The 26,343-nt window shown below is 43.2% G+C and overlaps 1 long non-coding RNA gene across 1 annotated transcript; it reads right to left on the reverse strand.

The window, feature by feature from the left end:
• Positions 1–1,021: 1,021 nt before the first annotated feature.
• LOC118889438 lies at positions 1,022–24,590 on the reverse strand. Its single transcript, XR_005018530.1, has 3 exons — positions 24,342–24,590; positions 8,687–8,767; positions 1,022–1,583 (listed from the first exon to the last, which is right to left on the reverse strand). It is a non-coding gene; the product is annotated as an uncharacterized LOC118889438 (long non-coding RNA).
• Between the last annotated feature and the right edge of the window lie 1,753 nt (positions 24,591–26,343).

Genomic DNA, 26,343 nt, shown 5'->3' on the forward strand with positions numbered 1-26,343 from the left:
GGATGCCTTGATAAGCCACCTCATCCAAGATAGGTAGGGGGCTGTCTTGATCACAAGAACTGGGTCATAACAGGCCACTGAGGACTCAGTGACCAGACCTACCAGTTCCCAGTGGTTGCCAAAGAGACAGAGAACAGGACTACCCTGCTGTATCTGAATAAGGAAACAAAGATAACCCATATATATATGAGACAGATAGGCATATATTAAATATATAAGTAACATATCCACATTACATATAGGTATATAATATAAATGAATTATAAGATACATCATATTTATACATTATGTATATGCTTAACATTGTTTATAAGTACATTAAAATATATAAGGTTTATATTTTTTTCTACCACATATAAATTCCGAATGACATGACAAACACGTGCTTACTTCAAGGAGGTCCATTAAATGACTTAGGTACAAATAACCATAATGCTGATTAAAAGAGGAAAATAGTAGGGGGAATTTAGAGAAAACTTCAAAATTATAAAAACTAAACTACATATTCAGCAACTTTATTTGGATGTCACTTATTATCCCCGTAGCTGGGTATTTCTAGGCAGACTACCTCTACTGCTTTTAGTCTGGTTCAAGCTATCATTTCTGCTTCCTTCTCACCCATCCTTATCCCACCACTTGTTCTCATCCAAGCAGGCAGACTGACACTCAGAGTAAAGGCCAAGGGCTTTATTTTGTTACCCCTTGATCTCAACGCTTAACATTTTTCCTTTGTTCGTTTTGCTACAATCCAAGAATCGTAACCTCCTGTTCTTTCCATAGTTTCAAAGATTATTTTTAGTAAGTTCTCTACTTCTCAAATTTTCTCAATGAAAATATTCCAGCTTTATTTATTTTTATTTATTTTTTTAACATCTTTATTGGAGTATAATTGCTTTATAATGGTGTGTTAGTTTCTGCTGTATAACAAAGTGAATCAGCTATACACATACATATATCCCCCTTTCCCCTCCCTTGTATGTATCCCTCCCACCCTCCCTATCCCACTCCTCTAGGTGGTCACTAAGTACCATCCAGCTTTCTTTTTGATCTTAAGAATAAATGTCTCTATGCATCTTCTTTTACATAGTGATGATATATGTTTACATATTATCTGTATGATTATGTAATCCTCATAAAGATTACATCTGTGAATTGCAGTGGAAATAAACTTTCTTTTTTTAAAAATTTTATTTTATTTATTTTTTATACAGCAGGTTCTTATTAGTTGTCTATTTTATATTAAACTTTTTAAATTTATCTTGTTTAACGTGACATCTACCCTCTTAAATTTTTAAGTGTATTGTATAAGATTTGTCAATCTGTATACAGTATGTTGTACAGCATATATCCAGAATTTACTCATCTTGCATAAATGAAAGTTTATATCTATTTCATAGAATTTTACATACATTTTTATATGCCCCCCCAAAGGTAACTGCCCTCATACAGTAAGTACCCAGCAGTCTTCTGGATGACTCCAGATGAGTTACTTTCAGTCAGGTGGATATGTTGATGGCGGCAGAATGAGAGGTCCACCAGCTTAACTGACAACTTCTTGATACTGCTCCCAAAGTTACCGTGGTCTGAAGGAATAGATATAGGAAGGATTGTGAGATATGGGTTATTATGTCTCTTAAATATTTTATACCATAGCCTCCTAAGATTTTTACAGTATATCTTTCAATTTTTTTAATTACATAAAATTCCTGAAATACCCTCACTTCTTTCCTTCCATCTCATCTCATATACACTTACGTTATACACTCTTGGAATTTGTAGCTCTTCCCAAATCCTTGCTAAATAGAATAATAGAACACAGAATAATTGTAACCACTGATAGTTACTTTACTTCCTTAAGGACTCAGATGAATATACAATGATAGCATATTTTATTTATACACTTACTCACATGCCCATACCTACTTACTCATCACTCTCAACTCAGAAATACTTATCGTATAAATTTGTAGAAAATTATCTCAAGACCTAAATTCACTTTTCTATGATGGCAATCTGGGGCAAAGAGAAACTATTCAATCATTATTTGCCAAAGCCCTCATACAGGATGTGCTATGTATGGAACACATAAACATGAGGAAAGAAGCTTTTACCCTAATTGAGTTTTCAATTTAGGGGAAGAATATGTTACTTAAGGTGAATTTCTGCTGGCCAATCCAATATAAAATCAATTATATAAGAATAAATTTACATTTCATATCATATGAGTCATGAGGTAGCAGCCAAGTCAGCCTTACGATTTTATCAGAAATCTGAGTTCATTCTATCTACTTGGAAATTTTTGTACTTGACATCCATCCTCAAGATGACTGAAAGATGCCTTCTCTATTCCAGAGAAGAAATGAAATAGGGCAAAATCTCACACCTTCCAGCTGAGTCAGACATTTAAGTCTCAATAAGTAGCCATTCTTCCAATGCTCCCTATTGTATTTCTCCCTTTATTTCATACTCTGTGCAAGGCACTACTCTTATCAATTCAGCTTTACGATAACACTCAGAAACATTTTAAAGTAATAAATTTGTAAAAATGACCACTCACAAACGAGAGGAGCACAATGCTATAATAATGAGCTATGGAAAAACTATAGGTATTAAACTTACACTTGAATTAAAATCTGAAGGATGAGTAAAAATCAAGCAAACAAAATTTGAGAAGGGAGTTACTACTCTTTAAGTAACTTGTTTAGAGGAAACAAAGCTTGTGGTATCCAAGGTATTTAAAGAGAGCCAGTTAAAAGAAAGTAAAAAAAACAAGAGAGGGGAAGCATCATAAGGGCAGAGAAGGAGATACTTACTCAATATAACCCTGTGAGAAATTCTCAGCGCCCCCTCTTCTTCCAGCAGTGGTCATGGATTTTTATACTGGGTTTTTAATTATTCTTAAAGGTAACAGAAAAATATTCAAGGACTGAGGTGATATCAAGATGGCAAACTAGGAAGCTCCAGGATCCCATCCGCATTCCAACACCAACTCAACAATAATATATTAATTCAAATACCTTTTTGGGAGCTCTAGAAACCAGTCAGGATCTGCAGCAACCAAGCAAGTGCACAATCAGAAAAATCCACACTCAGAATGTTATGAAATTCCATAGCATTTTTGTTTGCTCTTGTCCCAACTCCTCCCAGTCTTTCCAATTGTTTCTTTCCAATTGCAAAACCCTGCAACTGGAAAGAAATAACCTATCCCTGGTTCCTCCTACAGGATGGAAGAAAAAAAAAAAAAAAACAAATGTTTGCCGTTTTATGGCCTGATGATAGCCAAAGGGTTGGTTTCTGTCCTCACTGACTGAAAGCTCAGAAAGGTTTGGGAGCATCGTTTGGATATAGGTTGGAGGCCACTGAACAATGGCAGGTGCCACAGCATGTGAAAACTGCCAGAAGAGTAAAGACCTGCAAATGGCTGAGTACAAGAGATTACGGGAACAGGAATATAATGGAACATCTCAGGCCCTAGGAGAAACAAGACTGGGCCTCTTAGAAAAATAAGGCTTGTAAAAGTAGATGTATATAGGAAGCAATTGAAGAAAAACTGCATGTGGAAGCCTACAGAGGCACATACCCAGAAAAGGCCTGAGAAGACCCAAATCTTCTCTCCATAATAGTTAGTAAATGTCTTCTCCTGCACCAACCCAGACTGCAATGTTTATTACAAATGCCAGATTTTCAAAAAAGAGATAAAAAACAGAGAAACAAAAACCAAGACAAAAAAAAAAAACAAAAACAGGAAAGCATGGCCTATTCAAAGGAACAAAATAAATCTCCAAAAACCAACCATTCAGAAATTAAATCTTTGGACTTATTTGACAGTTTATTTTTTCTGCATTATTGAGATTGTTTGGCATATAACAATAAATAAAGTTAAAGTGTACAATGTGTTGATTTAATACACATATACTAGAGATGATTCCCAACAAAGAGTTAGCTAACTCCTCCATCATGTCACAGAGTCAACCATTTCTTTCTGTGGTAAGAACAGTTATGACCTACTCTCTTAGCAAGTTTCAAATGCACAATACAGTATTAATTACAGTAACCATGCTGTATCTTGATCCTGCCACAGCTAATTCATGTTATAACTGGAGGTTTGTACACTTTGACCAACATTTGCCCATTTTCCCCACTCCCTCAGCCCCTGGTAACTACAACCCTATCTGTTTCTATGAGTTCAGTTTTTCTAGTTTCCATGTATAAGCAGTTATGGTATTTTGCTTTCTCTGCCTGACTTAATTAGGATAATACCCTCATGGTTCATCCATGTTGCCTTGCCAAATGGCAGAATTTCTTTCTCCCTCATGACTGAATAATAATACACTGTATAGACAGATAGATAGGTAGATAGATAGATAACATGATGAAGGGGTAAAGATGCAGCGTTTTCTTTATCCTTTCATCCCATTAATAGACATAGGTTGTTTCCACCTCTCTCTCTCTCTCTCTCTCTTTTTTTTTTTTGGCTGCATCATGCCGCATGCAAGGTACTAGTTCCCCAATCAGGGACTGAATGCAGTTGAAGCGTAGAGTCCTAATCACTGGACCACCAGGAAATGCCCTGTTTCCGTATCTCGACTATTGTTTCTATATCTTGACTGTTGGAGATACTGCCTTGTATTTTCTTTCTATATATCCATAGAAACTCAGTTGCTGTATCATATGGTAGCTCTATTTCTAATTTTTTGAGGAACCTTCATACTGTTGTCCATAGTGGTTACACCAACTTACATTCCCACCAACAGTGTAGGAGGGCTCCCTTCCTCCACACCCTCTCCATCACTTGCTATCTCTTGTCTTTTTGATGATAGCCATCCTAACAAGTACGCAATAATAGCTCATTGTAGTTCTGTTTTGCATTTTGATGATGATTACCAATGTTGAACATCTCTACCTGCTCTTGTTGGCCATCGTATGTCTTCTTGGGAAAAATTTCTATTTAGTTCCTCTGCCCAGTTTTTAATCACATTGTTTATTTACTTTTTTGCCATTGAGTTATATGACTTCTTCACATACCTTGTATGTTAACCCCTTATTAGATGTATGACTTACAAACATCTTCTCTCATTCCATACATGGCCGTTTCATTTGTTGTTTCTTTTGCTGTGCAGAAGCTTTTTAGTTTAATGTGATCCAATTTGTTAAGTTCTGCTTTTGTTGATTGTGCTTTTGGTGTCATATACAAAAAAATCATTGCCAACACCAATATCAAGGAGGTGTTTCCCCTATGTTTCCATCTAAGAGTTTTACGGTCCCAGTTCTTATAGACTTACTTAAATCTGTAATTCATTTCAAGTTAATTTTTGTGAATAGTGTAAGATAGGAGTAAAATTTCATTTTTCTCCTTGTGGTTATCAGTTTTCCCAACACCATTTATTGAAAAGACCATTCTTTCCCCATTGAGCATTTTGGTTGCCCTGTCAAATATTAGTTGGGAGATTTATTTCTGAGTTCTTGATTCTGTTCCACTGATCTAGGTGTCTGTTTTTATGCCAGTATCATACTCTTTTGATTACTCTAGCTCTGTAATAGTTTGGAATCAGGAAGTGTGATGCCTCCAGTTTTGTTCTTCTTTCTCAGTATCGCTTTGGTTACTCAGGGTTTCTGTGCTTCTGTACAAATTTTAGAATTGCTTTTTCTATTTCTATAAAAGACATCAGAGGAACCTCCCTGGTGGTCCAGTGGTTAAGACTCCGTACTTCCACTGCAGGGGGGGCACAGGTTCAATCCCTGGTCGGGGAACTAAGCTCCCACACACCGCATGGCGTGGCAAAAAAAATTTTTAAAGCCATGGGAAATTTGATAGGGATTTCATTCGGTCTATAAATGGCTTTGGATAGTATGGGAAATTCAATTAATTATTCTGATCTAAGAATATGGGATATTTTTCCATGTTTTTCCTAACGTCATCAAAGCCTTTTTGTTTTAATGTACAGATCTTTCACCTCCTGCATGAAATTTATTTCTAAGTGTTTTATTATTTTGATGCTTTTTGTAATTGGACCATTTTATGTTTTTCAGATGTTTTGTTGTTAGTGTACAAATATGCAATTATACGTAAATTTTGTATCTTGCAACTTTAATGAATTTGTTGATTAGTTTTAGCAATTGGTGGTGGACTCCACAGGGTTTTCTACATATAATATCAAATCACCTACAAACAAAGATAATTTTACTTCTTCCTTTTAAATTGGATGCCTTTAATTGTTTTTTCTTGCCCAACTGTCCTAGCTAGGACTTGATGTACAATGTTGAATAGGAGTGGTGAGATCTTACCCTTTCTGCCTAGAGTATGATGTTATCTCTGGCTTTGTATATGGTCTTTATTGTGTTGAAGTACATACCTTCTATACCCCGTTTATTAGGTATGTTTATCATGAAAAGACATTATATTTTGTCAGGTGCTTTTTCTCCATCTATTGAGATGATTACATTATTTTTATCTTTCATTAACAATGCGGTGTGTCATACTTCCTGATTTGTATGTTTTGAACCATCCTTGCATCCCAGGGATAACTTCCACCTGATCATGGTGAATGATCCTTTTAATGAGCTATTGAATTCCATTTGGTAATATTTTGAGAAATTTTGCATCTATCCTCATCAGGGATATGGGTCTATAGTATTCTTTTTTTTGTAGTGTCCTTATCTGGCTTTGGTATCAGAGTAGTAGCCTCATGAGATGAGTTTAGGAGTACTTCTTGTTCTTCAGTTTCCTGAATGAGTTTGAAAAGGACTGGCATTAATTCTTTAAATATCTAGTAGAATTTATCAGTGAAACCATACGGTCCTGGGCTTTTTTGCGTTAGGAGGCTTTTGATTACTGATTCAATCTCCTTGCTTGTTATTCGTCTGTTCAGATATTCTACTTCTTCATTATTCAGCCTTGGTGGGTTGTATGTTTTCAGAATTTATCAATTTATTGTCATAAAATTGTTCACATTAGTCTCTTAGGATCTTTCTATTTCTGTGGTATCAATTGTAATGTTTTCTCTTTTCCGATTTTATTTGAGTCTTTTCTGTTTTATTCTTAGTTAGCCCAGCTAAAGGCCTCTCAATTTTGTTTATCGTTTTGAAAATCTACCTGTTAGTTTCTTTGATCTTTTCTTTTTTTTTCTGGTCTCTATTTCAGTTATTTCTACTCTTTGTTATATCCTTCCTTTTTTAGAAATTTTGGTCTGAATTTGTACTTATTTCCTTGAGGTGTTTGTTTGAGATCTTTCTTTTTTCATAATGTTGGCATTTATTGCAATAAACTTGCCTCTTAGAACCACTTTTTCAGTACCCCACTGGTTTTGATATATGTTTCCATTTTCATTTGTTTCAAGATATTTAAATTTCTTCTATGACTCACTGTTCAGAAATGTGTTGCTTAATTTCCACGTTTGTGAATTTTTGAACTTTTCTTCTGTTATTGATTTCTAGTTTCATACCATTATGGTCAGAAAAGATTCTTGGTATGATATTAATCTTCTTACATTTGTTAAAACTTGTTTTGTGACCCATCACATGGTCTGTCCTGGAGGATGTTCTGTGTGTGCTGGAGAAGAATGTGTATTCTGCTGTTGTTGGATGGAATGTTCTGAAAAATGTCTGTTAGGTCCATTTGTTTGAGGTATAGTTCAAATCCAATGTTTCGCTGTTGAATTTCTGCCTGGATCATCTATTACTGTTGAAAATGAGGTACTGGAGTCCCCTACTATCACTGTAATATGTGTTTTTCTCCCTTCAGATCTGTTAGTACTTACTTGATATATTTAGGTGGTCTAAGGCAGGGGTCCCCAACCCCTGGGCCACGGACCAGTACTGTTAGGAACTGGGCTGCACAGCAGAAGGTGAGCGGCAGGTGAGGGAGTTAAGCTTCGTCTGCCACTCCCCATTGCTCCCCATCGCTCGCATTACAGCCTGCACCATCCCCCCCCAACCCCCCCAATTTTTCCCAGTCCATGGAAAAATGGTCTTCCATGAAACCAGTCCCTGCTGCCAAAAAGGCTGGGGACCGCTGGGCTAAAGTCCGATCATCTTCGTCTCATTAATGTTTTGGCTAAAGTTGATTTTGTTTGATATAATTATAGCTACCCTACTTTCATTTGGTTTCCATTGAATATCTTTTTCTATACCTTCACTTTGAGCCTATGTGTGTCCTTACAGGTAAAGTGAGTCTCCTGTAGGCAGCATGTAGTTGGTTGTTTTACTATCCATCCAGCCACTCTATGTCTTTTCGCTAGATAGTCCAATCCATTTACATTTAGATTAATTACTGATAGGTAAACACTTACCAATGCTGTCCTACTATTTTCTGGCTGTGTTGTAGTTTCACTGTTCCTTTCTTCCTCTCTTGCTGCTTTCCTTTGTAAATTGCTGATTTTCTGTAGTAGTATGCTCTGATTCCATTCTTTACCTTTTGTGTATCTACTGTAGGTGTTTGCTTTATGGTTATCATAAGGTTTATATAAAAATACATGCTTTACAGGTAATTACATAATTTTATATATAATTATACACATAAATATTTTATTATTTATATTACATATATTTATGTTATGACATGTAGGGGAACTTCAAACCCACTTCAAGGTACACTGGCCCAGTTCTGCAGACATCGGACCCAACTAGGAGAAACCAAATCTATTTCAAGTGACCCATAATCAAGTGGCTCTAAATCCACAAGAAGTACCTCAGATCCAGATCTACTTCAGAGCAAAGAAGACTAACTTCAGGAATCCAGACTCAGTTTAGGCATTCCTCAGCAACAGACCTGGAAAACAGAAACATACTGCAAGTTCACAGGGTAAAAGATACGGGGCTCGCAACCTACTTAAAGGAATCAAGCCATCCTCAGGATACCAAAACTCAGTTTGGAGTACACAGGTTCAACTCAAGGAAACCAGAAGTTTCTCAAGTAACCTAACACACCTCTAGAGACCCCAGATTACATCAAGGGATCAAGATTCAATTCACATACTCCCAGATATCAATCTATGAGGTCCCCAGACCCACCCCAGGAGGCCTCAGACATATATGACTAACACAGACTCACCTCAAACAGACCCAAATTCAACGCAGACTCTGTCCACAGGACCCAGACTCTGATTAGAAAAGCTGACATCAGTTCATGGGCACCAAACTTAGTACATACATCCCCAGAAAATACTCCAGAGGATCCCAGACACACCTCAGGGACCCCAAACTGATACTGGCCAGTCCTAATCCATCTCAATGACACAGAATTCCACAGACAACATATTAAAAGCCTAGAAACACCTCAGTTGATCCAAAGTCAACTCAGAGCATTCAGACTCACCTCTGGAAATCCCAGACCCAAGCTAGAGAGGCAGATTCAGTTTGAATAGTCCCAATCCACCTCAGAATTGCCAGAACCACCTCAGCAGACTGCAGATCAATTTCAAAGTAACTTGGCTCAGCTCTGGAGACCCAGACACACTTCAGAGAAACCAAATGCATCAGGGGGTATCACAGAATAATCTCAGGTGACCCATATTCGTTGCCATACATACACCTCAGGGATCCTAAACCTAATTCATAGGAATGAGTTAGGTTAAGCTCAGGCATCTCCAGACAACAGCAGTGTCCTCAGATACTCAAAAGAACACTCAGATCCACCTACAGGTCCAAGACTTGTTTCAGAGTACATACAAACATACCACTCAGGCAGGCCCACACACAGTCCTGGGAACCCACAACAGTACTATAGAACCCAGATGTCTTCAGTTACTTACACTAAGCTTAGGAGACAACAGATCCACCACATAAGACTCCATAACCATCAAGGGACCCAAGTCAGGCATCCCAGGTGTATCCAGATATATGCTTGCCAATAAAAGAAGAAAGTGGGGAAAAAAGACCACAACCCACATAAGGAAACCCACATAAGAGAGTTAGGTCAGGGGACCACAGACAGTACACTTGAATCTGGAGGCACAACTCATGAATTCCAGATCCAAAATATAGAGTTCAAGACCACACTGTGGGATCTCAAACCCACCTAAGGAAACACAGACACAGCACAGGAAATCCAGAATCAGCTGTCATCCCTCTGGGGAAAAAAACCATTAGTGTAGTTCTACAATCAGCACAGAAGAACTCCAAAGTCTTCTCATGGGAACTAGACTCAATTCAAAAGACAAGACTCGGTTGAAGGATCCAGACTCATTTCAGGGGAACCCAGACAGTAGGCACATGGTGCTAGACACAAATCAGGATGACTGAGTTGTTTCAAATGAGAAGCCTGAGACGTGTAACAGGGATACCAGACCCACCTAAAGGTACACAGACTCAACTCAGTAATCTGCAAATAATAACTTAATGACCACACACTCAGCACTAGATACTGTGCCCAAGTTAGAGACCACAAACCTACTTAATGGACCCACACTCAGCACAGGAAGTCAAGACACAGATACAGCTCAGAGAGGCCCACACCTACCTAGAAATAAGCATTGACCAACATCATACAGCCCAGATTAATTTCTGGAAGTCCATACTTATGTCAAGAGAACCAAGCCAAAATACTGGATATGAAGACTCAGATATAGCATCCATAGATACCACCCTCAGACGCACAAAGATAACTGGAAAAGGTCCCAAAGGCGCCTCAGGAGGACAAAGACACACACCCATGACTCAACTCAGGAGACCAATGAAATACCTTAGGTCATCTAGACTTAGCTCAGGCATCCACACTAAACACTTAAGGGGTCTCATTCCCTCACAAGAAGACCCACATCTACCACAGGGTGCCACACTCCCACATTTAGATTACCAATTCTCTTCAGTCATCTCCATATAAAACTCAGGAGGTCTGTGACATCAACAGGTAACCCAGCCTTCTTTAAGGGATCCAGATTTAGTTCATCAGACTACATACAACATACCAGGTGGTCTCCGATTCAACTCATTGAGTTGAAGATCAAAATGAAAAGGCCCACGATCCAATTTAGGAGAGTACAGACCCACCCAAGACCCAAATCAGATTATACAGATTCACAATGGGCATCAAAAGCATTATCCTAGGGTACACAGAGCCTCTTTGAAAGAGACCCAAACCCACTTCAATGAGACTCAAACAAACTTCAGGGACGCCAGGCCAAACTCAGAAGACCTTTGGTATACATCACATCATCCTGTTCAGACTCAGCTCAGTCACTCCCAGACAATATCCCAGTGCCTTCAAGCTTGTGTTACAGGCTCCAGGTAGCCTAGAATCACCTCAGATACCCAAACCTCTTTAAGGGCAATAATATCCACTTCATGAATTCAGACTCACCTTAAGCACCCCAGGCAATATACCTGGGAACTCAAAATACACCATAGGGGTCTAAGCCCCAACTCAGGGTAAAGTACAGGGGGCCCACAACCTACCTAATGGGACTGAACCATCCTCAAGGAACCTCACTCAGGTCAGGGGAAACAGACTCAACTCAGGGAACACAGAATCATGTCAAGCACCCAAACTCTCCTCTGGGGTTCCCATATTCAACTCACACACACCCAGACATCCACTCAAGAGGCCCAGACCCACCCCAGGGATCCAAGTCCTACATAATGGAATCCAGATTCCCTAGCATGACCCCAAGTATCCACCAACATTACCCCAAAGTATCTAGACTCAGGTCCCATAGGACCCAGGCTCAAATCAGGAGATCACGTCATGGACACCAGACACAGTATATACTGACACATCCCCAAGTAACACTCCAAGAGACCCCAAACATACCATAGGTACCCCAGACACTATCAGAAAACTCTAACCAACTTCACACTTATGGTGGGCTTCTGCAGACAACATAATTGTCCCCAAAACCCCACAAGTGGCATGAAATAGGCTCAAGCCATGCAGATGCGCCTCTGCAGACCTAGACCCAATATTCAGTTCAAAGTGAGCAGACTCATTTGAATACTGCAGACCCACCATGGAGATGCCAGATCCACCTCAGTGAAACCAGATCAACTTCAGAGTATCCCGGCTCAGTTCTAGAGACACTAGACCCACATTAGAGAAATAAAATGCACCTGGCAGGTACACAGGTACACCTTTCTCAGGTGATCAAGATTCAGTTTTAGGCCCTAGGCCTAGTACTGTATAGACCCAGTATTGTATAGGACCAATACTCGGCTCAGGTACTTCATAAATCTCCAGGGGATTCAGATACAAGGAGACCCAGATCTACTAAAAGACACAAAACAGTTCAAGATCTGTCAGGTGTGCCCACACAACAGTTGAGGCAGCCAGTGACTCTAGGTACTTCAGATCTCTAGAGGCAACTCAGACTAATCTCAGGAGACACCTGACCCCCCTACACCTGCAACCATCACAGTGGACTTAGCTTTCCCCGGACATCCCTGGGTATCCAGAGGGCCAATAACCCAAACATCAGGAGACTCAAACATCTTCAGGGATGTTTGGGAACTCAGGGAACCCAGATTCAGCTCAGAGGACCAAGGACAATGTCAGACTCAAACTACAAGTCCAGTCTAAAAGGAAGGACATACCACCCACCACAGGGAACCCACATCCACCTAAAGATATACAGACTCAGTTCAGGAGACCTAAATTCAGCTGACGGGACATTAAGTTCAGAGAAATCTGAAAAATATGAGGTTCAAGGCAGAAATAAGGATGTGTCAGATCCAAATAAAGGGTCCTAAAAAGCAATACAAGGATTTCAGACCAACCTAAAGGGATAAAGTCTCAATTCAGGTACGTGAAAACAACACTCCAATAATGCCACACTCAGTACAGGGGTGCTCAGGTTCGCCTCAAGGGACCATAGATCCACCTAAGGTAATCCGGATGCTACCCCAAACCATAAGGGTATCCAAATCCATCTCAGAGGAGGGCACACCAACCAGCAAGAAAGATAGATTCCCATCAGAAAGTCCAGATTCATTTCCCAAGTTCCACACAGGATAACTCAGACCAAATTCAGGTACACAAACTCAGATACAGCATTCACTGACATCACTTGGGGTATATAAATATACCAAAAAAGGGCCCAAACATACTTCAGTAAGGCTGAAACATGCCTCCGGGGACCCAGACATACATCATGGACCATAGAACCAACAAGAGAGTGCTGATAATTGTCATTACACCCAGACTCAGCTAAGGTACCCAAGACAACATTACCAGGGTTTTACACTCTTGTAAAAGGAACCAGGCCAGCCACAGTGGAACCACTCCCATATTAGGACACCCAACTCTGTTCAGTCATCCCCAGCTAAAACCCAAGGAGCCATGGACACTATAGGAAACTCAAACCTTCTCAGGAACTCAGATTCAGCAAAGGGATTTCAGACAACATGCCAGGTGGATACAGATCAAACTCAGAGTTTCAGACCAAACTGAAAGGACCAATACCACTAAAGGGATCCCATACACAATTAATGGGACACAGACTCAGTACAGGGGATGTCAACTCTTCAGAGGCATCCCCAAACAACACCCCAATACCCCACACTCAAAACATATGTCAGACCCACCTTAAGGGACTTTAGACTCACAAGGGACCTAAATTTATCTTAGGTGACCTAGACTCAGCTGAGAGGGGGCAGAATCACCAGGAGACCCCAGACAACGTACCAGGTAGTCCCAGACTATACTGAGTCCAGACTCAAATGAAGGAGCCAAAATCACAAACAGTGGATGCCAGATCAACCTATGGATATATTGACTCAACTCAGGCATCTGCAAAGAATACACCAATGGCTCCACACTCCACATAGGATCCTCAGACCCACCTGTGGGATCCAGTCTCACTCTAGAGTCCTAGATTCAGTTGAGGAGACTCAGATTCCAGCTAAGGAGATCTCCAACCCAAACCAGAGGGGTGCAGAGTCACCTCAAAAGAGCACAGTCCCATATCATAGAACACAATCATTTCCAAAGACCCGGGTACACTTCAGGAAAATACAGGCCAAATTCAGGGTATGCAGAGTCATATCACCATAGAGTCCACTTTCACATCTAAGTGTCTCACAGCTATATCAGTAAGGCACAGACATCCTCAGAAAACACCACCCAGTCTCAGATACTCAGATACAAAATCCCCAGACCCATATCAGGGGGGTGCATACTCAGTTCAGGGATCACATACCCACCTCAGGGGACTACAGACAGCTTCAGATACCCCAGGTAAGCTCAAGAGATCCCAAACCACAATCAGAGAACACAAATGCACCTGTAGTTACTGCAGATGCAAGTCAAGTGACCCAGAATCAGTTTGGGGGCCAGTGATCTACATTAACAGATCCCACACCCACCTTATGAGACCCCGATTCAGTTAAGGCATGCCCAGGCCACATCACAGGGGTCTTAGACCCTTATATGAAGACCCAGTCCCACCACAGTATACCCATACCCATAATAGGGAACCAAAACCTACTGGGCCCATGAAAAACCGCAGGTAAACCAGATACTCTCAGGATACCCACACTTAGATCAGAGGACCTCAAATTTCATGCTAGGTGGCTCCAAGCTCAAATTATGGATCTTCCAGCTACATAAAGATGCACGAAAAACTAACACAGAAGATGACAAATCCACATAAGACATTTAGACTTAGCACAGGGACCCAATCAGCTCAGCTCAGTTATCTCCAAACAATACCTGAACATGTTCACACTCAACACAAGGAAACCTAGACCCAACTTAGGTGACACAGACCCTCGTCAGAGGTCCAGACTCAGCTCAGGAGACCTACACATTCCTGAGGGTAACCAGACTCAGTTCAAGGAACAAGGGACAATACCATAGAAGACTAAGCTCAGGAGATGCAAGACCTACTAAAGTAAACCTCATACCACTTAGGGCACTCGACTCTGTTCAGGCATCTCCAGATAAAGCCCACCCACCACAGGGACTCAGTACTCCTCAAGAGATGCAGACTTCGTTCAGGGTGCAACAGACAACATGCCAGGTAGTCCCAAAACCAAGTCAGGGAGTCTGAGACCTAAATGAAGGAGCTAAGGACCCCACCACATGGGATCCCAGATGCACCCAAAGTGATACATACTAAGTACAGGGGACTCAACATAACTCACGCATTCCCAAATGACACCCCACCAAGTCAACCTTCAACAGAAAGGAACTCAGACCACCCAAAGGGTCCCCAGATGCAGGTGAGGGAACCCTAGGCATGCCTCACGTGTCCCATACTCATTTCTGGAGGCCCTGAGAAAACAGCAGGTGACTCCAGAGAAACTCACTGAGTTCAGGACCCAAAGAAAGGGCCAAGTCCTCCCACAGAAAATCACAAATTGAGGGGACTAAGACTCACTCCAGGCAACCACCACCAATACTCTGAAAAATCCACACTAGGAGTAAGAGGTCTTAGACCTACCTCAGAGAGTCTAGAATCAGCACAGGGGTCCAATACTCAGCTAAGGATATTCCAGATCCAACACAGGGGCATCCACAACGAACTCAAAAGAACACAGAAACACATTAGAGGATCCAGATTCACTTCTGGAGGCACAGACCCCCCAAAGGAGAAACCAGACACCGTTCAAGTGAGGAAATAACAGGTAAGACATACACAAATAACACAGAGGTGCAAATATTCCCCTCAAAGGACCCCAAATCCACCTCAGTGAATCTAAGACACAACTCAGGGAGAGCCAGGTACACCTGGGAACTCCAGTTCCAACTCAGGAACCTCTGACATACCTAAGGACACCCAGAGTCAGTTCAGGTATCAATATACAAGATATATAGGACACAGAACAAATCACAGAGGGCTCAGACCCATGACAAGATCCACCCAGACTTCATTCAGGTGAGAAACACCCAACTCTAGAGATACCTAATATACTACCAGGAACTGTGACTTATCTCCATGAGACCCAGACTCACCTCAGAGAATATAAACAAATCTCTGGGTGCCCCAGACCCAACTCAGATGACCCAGATTCAGTTTCTGGGCCTGAATGCTACCTCTAAGGGTCCATACTCAGCTCAAGTATTCCTAAACAGTACCCTACTGGTCTCAGAACCTCACAAGAATGCCACTCAGGCATTTCCTACACTTGAAACATACCTCAGGGAACCTAGACACTCCTAAAGAACTCCAGACTAAGCTCACCAGACTGAGACCTTGGAGATCCGACCCTACAACCACTTGAGGATCTCAAATTTGTTCAGTCATCCCCACCAGGACCCACCTCAGAGGGTCCAGCTATCCTCAGAGGGCACTGTTTCAACTCACAGAATGCTAGACATCATGCCAGATGGACCCAGACGAATTCTACGCAGCCCCAAACCCAGACGAAGGAGCTCAAGACCCACAATGGATCCCAGTCCCACCTAAGGAGACACACAGACTCAGTACAGAACCCAGACTCAGGTCAGGCACCCCCGAACAATACACCAGGGGGCCCATATTCAACACAGGAGAACTCAGACACTCCTCAGAAGATACATATTCAGTTCAAGGGATCACAGTCAACCATACAGGTAATCCCAGGCCAAATTCAGTCAGTCACAGCCCTAAAGAAGGGGCCAATTCCCCTCAAAACAGAACCACCTGATGGACTAGAACTCGACTCATACCTGAATAAACAACACCTTAACAGGCCCACATTTAGCATATGGGATATCAGAATCAGTTCAGGAGACCATAGACCAGACCCTCCAAGCCCTGCTCAGGAGACACAACTCAACAGACCCAGCGTCATCTAGGGAACTCAGAGAAGCTAAAGAGTTCCTCAAGACAACTGGAGTGGCACAGGCCAAACTCAAAGGAAAACAAACCCATATGAGAAAACCTAGACTTAATTCTGCAGACCTAGACCCACTTAAGGAAAACCCAGACACAATTCAGGGTTTAAAGACTCACATAAGGCATGCTACATAATAATCCAAGGAGTAAAAATCTACTTCAAAGGACACCAAACCTGTCTTAATGACCCCCAAGCATACATCAAAGGATCACAGGGACCCTAGACCTGATCAGGACTTAGATACTCAGCTTAGCCCTCCCATAAAACACCTGAGTAAGCTACTGGCCAACATCAGGCAATCCTGACCCAATTCAGAGACCTGACTCAGATTACTCAGATATTAACAGATAACACACTTGTGAATGCAAGACATCACTCAGGGTCCCAAGTCCATCTCAGGGTATCAGACTCAGTTTATGAAGACTCAAGTCAGGGAACCCAGACCCACCAATGGGACACAAACCCTCCTTGAGGAATCCAGTCTCACATTAGGGTACTAAGATCCAACACAGTCATCCCAAGAAAACAATCTATGAGATCTCACATTATTCGGGGAGCAAAGGGCTCCCTATATTTGGGAACCAACAGTCAGCTTCAGTATCCACAGAAATGACTGAGACTCTTCCCACAGAAACCAGACACACTTCTGGAGATTCTATACTCCAATGAATCATAAGACTCTGTTTAAGAATCCCCAGAAAACATCCAAGGTGACACCCTAGACATTTTTCAGGGCCCTAATACCCAAGCAGAATATCCAGACTCAGTTCAGGGACTCAAACTCAACTTAAAGAACCCAGACCTGCCTTAGAGACCTTAATCCTCCCCAGTGGACCCCAGACCTACAACACAGGACTTAGACTCAATTCACTCATCTCTAGAAACAATCAGTGGATTCCCAGACCCACTCCATAAGCCACATACATTCAGCAGGGAACAAATGTTTTCAGGCACAACTCAGACCTTGTCAAGGGACATGGCTTAGTTCAACAGACTGAAAAACCCCACTCCTAGCAACATATGCAGCTTAGAAACCCCAAGAAAACACTCCAGGAAATACTAGATCCTCCCCCCAGGACCCACACTTAGCTCAGGAGAACCCAGTCTCACCACAGTTGACGTTACCCCTACCTTAGCAGTCCCAATTCTGCTTAGGCATTTATAGATAATCTACTTCACTGTACCCCGGATTCACCTCAGCAGCCCCAGATATCTCAAGCGCTTCAGACGTATCTCAGTTGGCCCAGGACTCACCATAAAATGAGCATTATAGCTCAGGGAACCCCAGACCCACCAAAGGAGGTTACAGATCCAGCTCAGGGTATCCTAGTCCCACTTAATGGACCCAGGTCCAACTCAAGTGATCCAAACTCAGTTCAGGAGAACTCATACAATACTACAAGACTCACATCAGGGGTTACCTATTCACATCCAGAGACCTTAGACTGACCTTGGAGCAACCAGAGTCAGCTCAAGAGATCTAAGACTTATCTCAGGAATTTAGCTCAGGGATTCTAATACAACAACCCAGGGGGATGCAGACCCAACTTCAGGGGCCCTATATCCCAGACCCATCTTTGGAGACAGAGACTCAGTTCAGGGGACTGCCACTCATCTCAGGGAAAGAGATAGTTGAGGCATCCCCAAGACAACATCCCAGACCAAATTCAGAGGTCCAGATCCAGGACAGTGAACCCTATACCCTGGTGACTGAGATCTCAGAACATTTAAGACCTACTTGAGGGGAGCTAGACTCAACTTAGGCATCCCCAGACAATACCCCAGGGTCACCTACCTGAGAACCCAGGCCCATCTGAAGATGCCTCAGCCCCTCACAACTTAACTGAACTCAGCTCAGGAGACACCAGACCTACTTATTAGATCCCTGACAAACCTCACAGGACTCACACACACTTAGCTCAGGGGACACAGACAACACATTCGGTGCTGCTATAAACAACTCTCAGCCAGTTCAGGTGACGCTAACCAACCACAAGGGAATTGATACTCAGCTGTGGAAAACCAGACTCAGTTCAGAAAATCTCACATCGACCTCACACATTTCAGGGAATACCAGGTTATCCTAAGGAGACCCATATCCACATCTGGGAACATTAGTCCACTCTTTGTGATGTAGATTCAGTTCAAGATGGCTGAGACTCACTGTGGGGTCACCAAACAAACTCAGGAGATCAATATTCAGCTCAGTAGATCACAGAAAACACCCTAGATGGCACCAGATCCACTTCAGGGACTCCACCTAAGGGAACCTAGACAAATCTCAGAGGAATTAGCCTCAGCTCAGGAGACCCCAGACACATCTTAGTGTGCTCAGAATTCACGTACATGTTCCCTAACAACAACCATAATGGTCCCAGACTTAGCTCAGGAGAAGACAGATCCAACCGTATGTATCCTGATAGACCTCAGACCCACCTCAGAAGATCAAAGACCAAAATCAGGCAACACAGTCTCTGCCCAGGAGATTTAGACCTATGTCAGTGTATTCAGACTCATTTCAGACACTTCCAGATTCCATCTGTGGGGAACCTAGGTCCACCTGGGGAGTCCTCGACCCACCTAAGGGGACCCTTATCAAACTCAAGGGGACCTACATTCATATTAGGGGGACCTAGAATAAAATCTGGCGACGCAAACCCAGAGAGGAACCCCAATTCATCATGAGAGATCCAGAAATACCTTAAGTGGCCCCAGACCACCTGGACCCCAGTCCAACATCAAAAGACACCCAACTTACTTCAGGGTGCCCAGAATCAACGCCAGCATACCCATACAACATTTGTGAAGGCCTAAGATCCACCTTAGGTGGCTCTTAATGTATACCAAGTGATCCAGATTTAGCTCGAGACCCCCAGACTTCCTCAAGAAATCCAGAGTCATCTCAGACCACAAAACCATCTCTGAGGGCACCAGATTCATCTTGGCAACAAGATTTCAGCTCAGACATCTTCAGTAACATAACAGTGGGCCCAAGAACCAACTTAGGAGTTCCAGACTCAAATCATGGAAGCATAGACTCATATCAGGGGATCTAGCCTCAATTCAGACAGCCTCAGACAATTCCTAAGAGTGCCAGACCCCCTCAAGGGTCCTACATGTACACTAGAACCCAAGACTCTCACCTCTGGGATCCCTGAGCTCAGGAGACCATAAAACCACTTTAGGAGATGCCAGACTAACCTTGGAGAAGCAACAACCCACTTAAGGAAAATCAGGCTCAGCTTAGGAGACCCCAGACCTACTTTAGGAAACCTAGACTTAGCTCAGGAAGCCACAGACCCATCTCTGGAGACCCTAGATCTGCCTAAGCAGACCAGATATCATCTCAATCATCCCCAGACAATACACCAAGTTTGTCCCACAGCCAAATAAAGTGCCCCAGGGCCACAACAAGGGTCTAATTTAAATTCAAGAATCAGCTGAGCCTGGGTCACTGGACCAAGACTAATTACTTATTAAACACAGGGAACCCTAGACATATCTTAAGGGACTCCACACCTACCTCACTGGACCCCAGAACCACAGCAGAAGACCCATACTATATCAGAGACCCCCAGACCCACTTCTGAGCTCAGGGCCCAAGACCCAAGGTCGGAGACCAGACACCCACCTCTGAGGACCCAGACCCACATGCAGAACCTGAGACCTACCGAAGGTGATACCAAGCCCAGCTCAGCAGACCAACACTTAGCTCAAGATAACCTGGACTCATTTCATGGGGTCCAAGACCAACTCAAAAGACCACAGTAGACCCAGACTCTGATCAGGAGAGAGACATCAGACCCAACTCAGACTTCTAACACTGCAGGCATCCCCAGACAACACAAAAGGGGGCCCAATACACAGCTCAGAATACCCTTGACTAAACTCTTAGGTTCCCAGACCCATGTCAGGGCACACAGGCTCAGCTCAGCACATCCTGACAAAACTCTAGGGATCACATATCTAATTAAGGGACCAAAACACAGCTCAGGCCTACTAGACAATACGCCAGGTCCCAAACCCAACTCAAAGGATTCAAATTCAGGTCAAAAGATCTGAGACCCACCTCAATGGGTCACCATACCCACATCAGGAGACTTAAATTCAGCTTAGGCATCACCAGACCACACTCCAGACAGCTCTATATCTCATTCAGAAGCCCCAAATCCAATTCAGAAATTCCTAAATCACCAAATTAAGTGCTCTAAGACTAAGTTCCCAAACCCAAGATCCATGTCAGGTATTCAGACACAACCCAACACCATAAGGACACACTATAGGAGGCCCATTCTCTTTTCATGGGGCCCAAAATCACACCTAGGAACCTCTGTCCACCTCACAGGGTCCAGACAACCACCATGAACTCCAAAACCACATTAAGGGAACCAGACTCACTTCAGAAGACCTAAAACCAAACTCAGAAGACCTGGCCTCAGTGTCGGAGACCCAAGTACCGCTTCAGGGGATTCTAGGCCCACATCGGGGGTCCCCAGGCCTACTGTTAGGGAACAAAAACCTGTATCAGGGAACCAGCTTCATTCCAGGCATCTCAGGGAACACATCAGGGATCTCAGATCCATCAGGGGGCCACACTCAGCTCAGAAGATTCCAGAAGCAATTCACAATTTGCCAGACCCACCTCAGAGGAGCATAAACCCACTTCAGGGGAACCGGACCCTGTTCTGGTAACCCCAAATTGACCCCAGGGGACCCTAGACACTCCACTGGCTCCAGAGACCTACCTCAGCTCTGAAGATATCCATTCCCACCCCAAGGAGCCTAAATGCAATTTAGGAGCCCTGAACTCACTTCAGCTGACCCACATGTTTTTGCCCTCAAAAGATTAGTTGTATCATCTGTTGGGTGTGTTTTGGACTAACAGCTGTTAATGAAAAGTTTTCCTAGGAATATAAATAAAAGGATGATTATTTAAGGTCAAAAAGAATGTAAAAACCAACAACTGAGTTTCAAGGGAGCCAACTGATAAAATTTTAAGACGTGAAGCCCAAAGTGACCTTACATGGCAGAATGAGGACACTAAGGATAATCCATCTGATGATATTTCCAGTTTGTAGTCTGAATGTTTTGGTGATGGCATAGACATCAGAGAGGTTTCAGCAAACATGCAGAGAAGGTACTTCCAGCTACAACAGAATGGCCACAGGCAGGAAGCCAGAATCATGTTCAATGCCAGTCAATTAATTAAGGACTACTCACTGGAGTTTTGGAGTTCTCTGGTGATGATGCTGGTAGTTTTGATAAGATTGCCCACAGTCATAGTTATTTACTAAACTAGAACGTGGAAGATGCAGGAGTTTTGGTGACCTTCCTGAGTGGCCTACACAGCACAAGCTCCAAGAATAAAGGTTGCTTGTTTGTCTTCTGCTGCAATAGTCTATTTTTTTTTTTTTTGTAAAAAAGATAGAATTTATTAAAGGGAAGGGTCGCTGCCAAAACACCGGGCTGACTTTCTGATAGGGAGAGCTGACCCCGAGCATGGGTTACTTGTCTGCTTTTATAGCCAGAGAACAAAGGAACTTGCGAGTCATCTGCTGATTGGGTTAGGTTTGTATACTTCCAGTGTGCAGAGTGGGGGAAGAACAGGACAAATACCCTTCCTTATATGGGACGGGAATGGAGCAGGGCAGAATGCCTGGGAGGGCTAAAAGATGTAATGGTTGCTACGTGACAGAGTGATGAGTCCCGTAACTCTCTGTTCCGGCGATGTTGGCCCTCTGAGTTTATCTTGTTCTTTGTACTTAGGAGCACCACATTTCTCCCTCTCTTTAAATAAGCAAATAAAACAGCAATCCTCCTTTAACATTGCACCGGTCCCACCTTGGTTAGCTGTAAGTCTAAAGGTCTCCTATTCTGTACAACCACTCCTGCTGGAGAATTTATGTGTTCCTGTAGAGTGTTAATTTGAGCTGCTAGGTTGACAATCTGTTGTGTGAGTTCGAGAGAGCTGTCAAGCAGTGAAAATAGAGTTTAAAAGTCCAGCTGAGCCTGTTCCTATCCCAATGATAATCCCTAGGACTGATATTACAGTGAGGGCTGCCTGCTTTTGTTTATGTGATTGAGAGTATAACGGAAGCAGGATACGGTCACTGATAAGGGTAAGGTTAGGAATAATGTATGCAAGGGTACAGGTCCCCATTCAGTTGGCTGGAAGGCATAAATAAGCATTGGATCAGCAAAGGAAATAGGTGCTGATTTGTAGGGTCTAAGCAGATGTCTAAAGTGATGTTGAAGTAGGGTTTCCCTAAATGAGTACGGGAATGTTCTATGCCCCCATAGGTGGTAGCTAAAGTCATTCCAGCTAAAGGGGAGAGGCAAGCAATCTTTGGGGAACGGGAAAAAAGTTATAAGCCCAGTTAAAAGAAGGAATAGTAGGGTTCCACCCTATGTCACAGTCCTTGGATGTCTTGAGTTTTCTGTAGTCTTCTTGTTTAATATTAGAGGGTTGGAACCAAAAATTGTGGTTCTGATAGGGACAACTTGGGGATGGGGTGGGGCAGATGGAGGTCCCAAAATAGCTAGCCTGTGTCCAATCGGTGGTGACATTGGGAGGTTTTGGGAAGTACATGCTGTAGAAAGGGGAATCAAAATAGTAAGTATGGGGATAGTTTGTTTTGTCATCAGTTACGAGGGAAACCCATGTTTGAGTAGGGGAAAGAGTGAATGTATGATTACAGGCCTGGGAAATATTGAGGAATTTACCTACAGGGGGCCCTGGTCGAGAGAGAGGATACACATAGAGGAGCTGGTTGTGCCATAGAGACTAAGGAGAATATGGGCCCTTGAAGGTTACAGTGAGGCCTCTGATGTATGCGGTTGAGAAGTATATGGTCCACTGCAGGTTTTACTCTAGAATTGACGGCCCATCCTGGTCTATTGAAATATGAGGGGGCTAAATAGGATTCAAGTTGGTTCCATTCATCTGGTGGAATGGGAATTGCCTTTAGGCCGTACTGACGGGAGACAGTGGTACACATCCAACAGTTTCTGTATGAACCTGGTGAAGACTGGTTGAGTAGTTTGAGGGCTTCCTGAACTGGCGGTAAATATGGGTGTCGACTGTATGTATGCCCAGGAATGGAAAAAGGGAGAAGAATCAGAACGGTTTTTAGGAGGCTATATTTAAGTATTGATAAAGTTGGTCCAGGGTATAATCTTCAAAGTCGCCTTGGAGGGTTTTGTCCCATGCTAACTGATATATGTATTGTCGTTGTTGGGTTGGGGTTAGATTCAATACATGGGGGTTTTGGAGGTTTATATCTTGTAATAAGGAGCAATAAAAGCAGAGTGCTGAGGCAGAAATCCGAGGCCAATCGGAGGGAGACGACGAAAAGGTTAGACTGAGGAGTTGACTCATAGTGCACATTTAAATTAGGAGCGGATGGTGTAGGTGGAATTAGAGTTATACCACCTTTGGGATATTTGAGTTAAGACAAAAATACCAAGAGGCAGTTCCACAGGAGTAGAATAGGATAACCCATGGGAGGGAAAAAGCCCAGAAAAAGAAAAGGAGGGTGACAAGTTAAAAAAATCAGGCTATCGAGGCTTGAGGGTTGGGGGGGGGGCATCACCTGTCTTTTGAAGAGAAAGCGGAGGCTGTCCAAAGGCTCGCAACCACGAGGTATCTGGTGAATCACTGCTGGGTTGAGGATTCTTGTCCTCTGGAGGAGGGGCTGCCTTTAGTCGTGACATATGGATCCAAGGAGTAAAGCCTTGTATTTTGGCAGCTGTAGGGGTGGCCAGCAGGGCTTGGTATGGCCCTGTCCATACTGCTTCGAGCGGTCTCCGTTCCTGGCTCGCTCGCCCGCTGGCTCCGCCGACCCCGCCTCTCTTGACGCCCCGCCGCGCCGCGCCGCGCCGCGCCGCGCCCGCCTCCGCCGCGCCGCGCCGCGCCCGCGCCCGCCTCCGCCGCGCCGCGCCGCGCCGCCGCGCCGCGCCGTCCGCCGCGCCGCGCCGCGCCCGCCTCCGCCGCGCCGCGCGCAGTTACGCCGCGCCGCGCCGCGCCGCGCCCGCCTCCGCCGCGCCGCGCCGCGCCCGCCTCCGCCGCGCCGCGCCGCGCCCGCCTCCGCCGCGCCGCGCCGCGCCCGCCTCCGCCGCGCCGCGCCGCGCAGCTACGCCGCGTCCGGCCGCGGCCGCCGCTGACGGTGTCCCGGGATCCGCGCTCCTTAATGTGGCATCGGTCGCGACTCCGCGCCGTCCGGCGCTCTCCGGCGGCGCTCTCCGGCGGGCCTGCAATAGTCAATTCTTAAAGTTAACTCTCAATCTCTTACTCTTTTTTTCTAAGGCTTCTTGAGAACCTCGTGAGCAAGAAAGGTCACATCCATGGTTAGGTGGAATTCTGCACCTCATTTGTAGTTGTCACATGTCTTTGAAGATTCATCAAGTTCCTAGAAAACTTAAATCAGAGGTTAAAGTGTAGTTAAAGTGAGAAAAGAAGATAATCTAGTTAAAGATTTGATAGGGACTAATTAGCTAGATAACAGATACCGGCCCATCTGGCAGAAAGATACTAATATGCAAAGTTGTCATAAATCTGTCTCATTAGGAGTTACCTAGAGTGCATGAAAATGGTTGTCAGATGGATTTATACTTCAGAGTTCATATGACCCTTTTGATGAAAGTATTGTCCCATCCATTTTGGAAGAGGAAAGTTCCCAAGTTTTGGATGGCAGGACACAGTTCCAAGTAAAGGTTAAATTATATTTAGGGCCTTCTCAGTATACTGTATTAAAATAACAAGGTAAGGAATATGTACTTTGACCCCCCATAATAATAGTGTAAGTATTTGCATTGGTGGCAAAGTAGTATAATTTAAAATACCTAGATCTTTTAAACAGCTGTTGGTTATGTTACAGTGGAAATATGCATTGCTTTTTCTAAAAAGTATTTTAGTCTACAGAGAAAATCTAAAGGTCCCCCCACTAAGTGTCAACACAAAGGATGCCCTTAAACCTGAGACAGTATAGGAATTTGAGGAAAACTGCAGGTTTCCAAAGGAAAGTGGGTAGATAAAATCAATCAGAAGTAGGACTGTGAGATTTAGCTCTGAATCATGTGAAGGAATACTATACATCTGGGGCTCCTGGGAGGGACAGAGTAATTCTTACAGGGGAAACAGCTCATGTAAGGAAGAAGGAAGGAAGGCAGGAAGAAGATAAAGAGGGGTAATACACCAAGGGGGGAAGGGAGGGAGAGGGATAAATTGGGAGATTGGGATTGACATTTACACACTACTATATATAAAACAGATAATAAGGACCTACTGTATAGCACAGGGAACTCTACTCAATACTCTGTAATGACCTATAAGGGAAAAGAATCTTAAAAAGAGTGGATACATGTGTATATATAACTGATTCACTTTGCTGTGCAGTAGAAACTAACACAACATTGTAAATCAACTCTACTCCTATGAAAAATTAATTAAAAAATAGGTAATACAATGTGAAGCTTATTATGGAGAGCTACAGTTGTAATAGGATCAGTTATATGCATAGCAAAAGTGATGCTGGAGTGGACAGAGATGAAAGATCAGCAAAGAAAGACAGTTAAAATGGTGAGGGTAGAAAGATA

The sequence above is a fragment of the Balaenoptera musculus genome, chromosome Y (genome assembly GCF_009873245.2).
Source record: "Balaenoptera musculus isolate JJ_BM4_2016_0621 chromosome Y, mBalMus1.pri.v3, whole genome shotgun sequence".
NCBI classification, from domain to species: domain Eukaryota; kingdom Metazoa; phylum Chordata; class Mammalia; order Artiodactyla; family Balaenopteridae; genus Balaenoptera; species Balaenoptera musculus.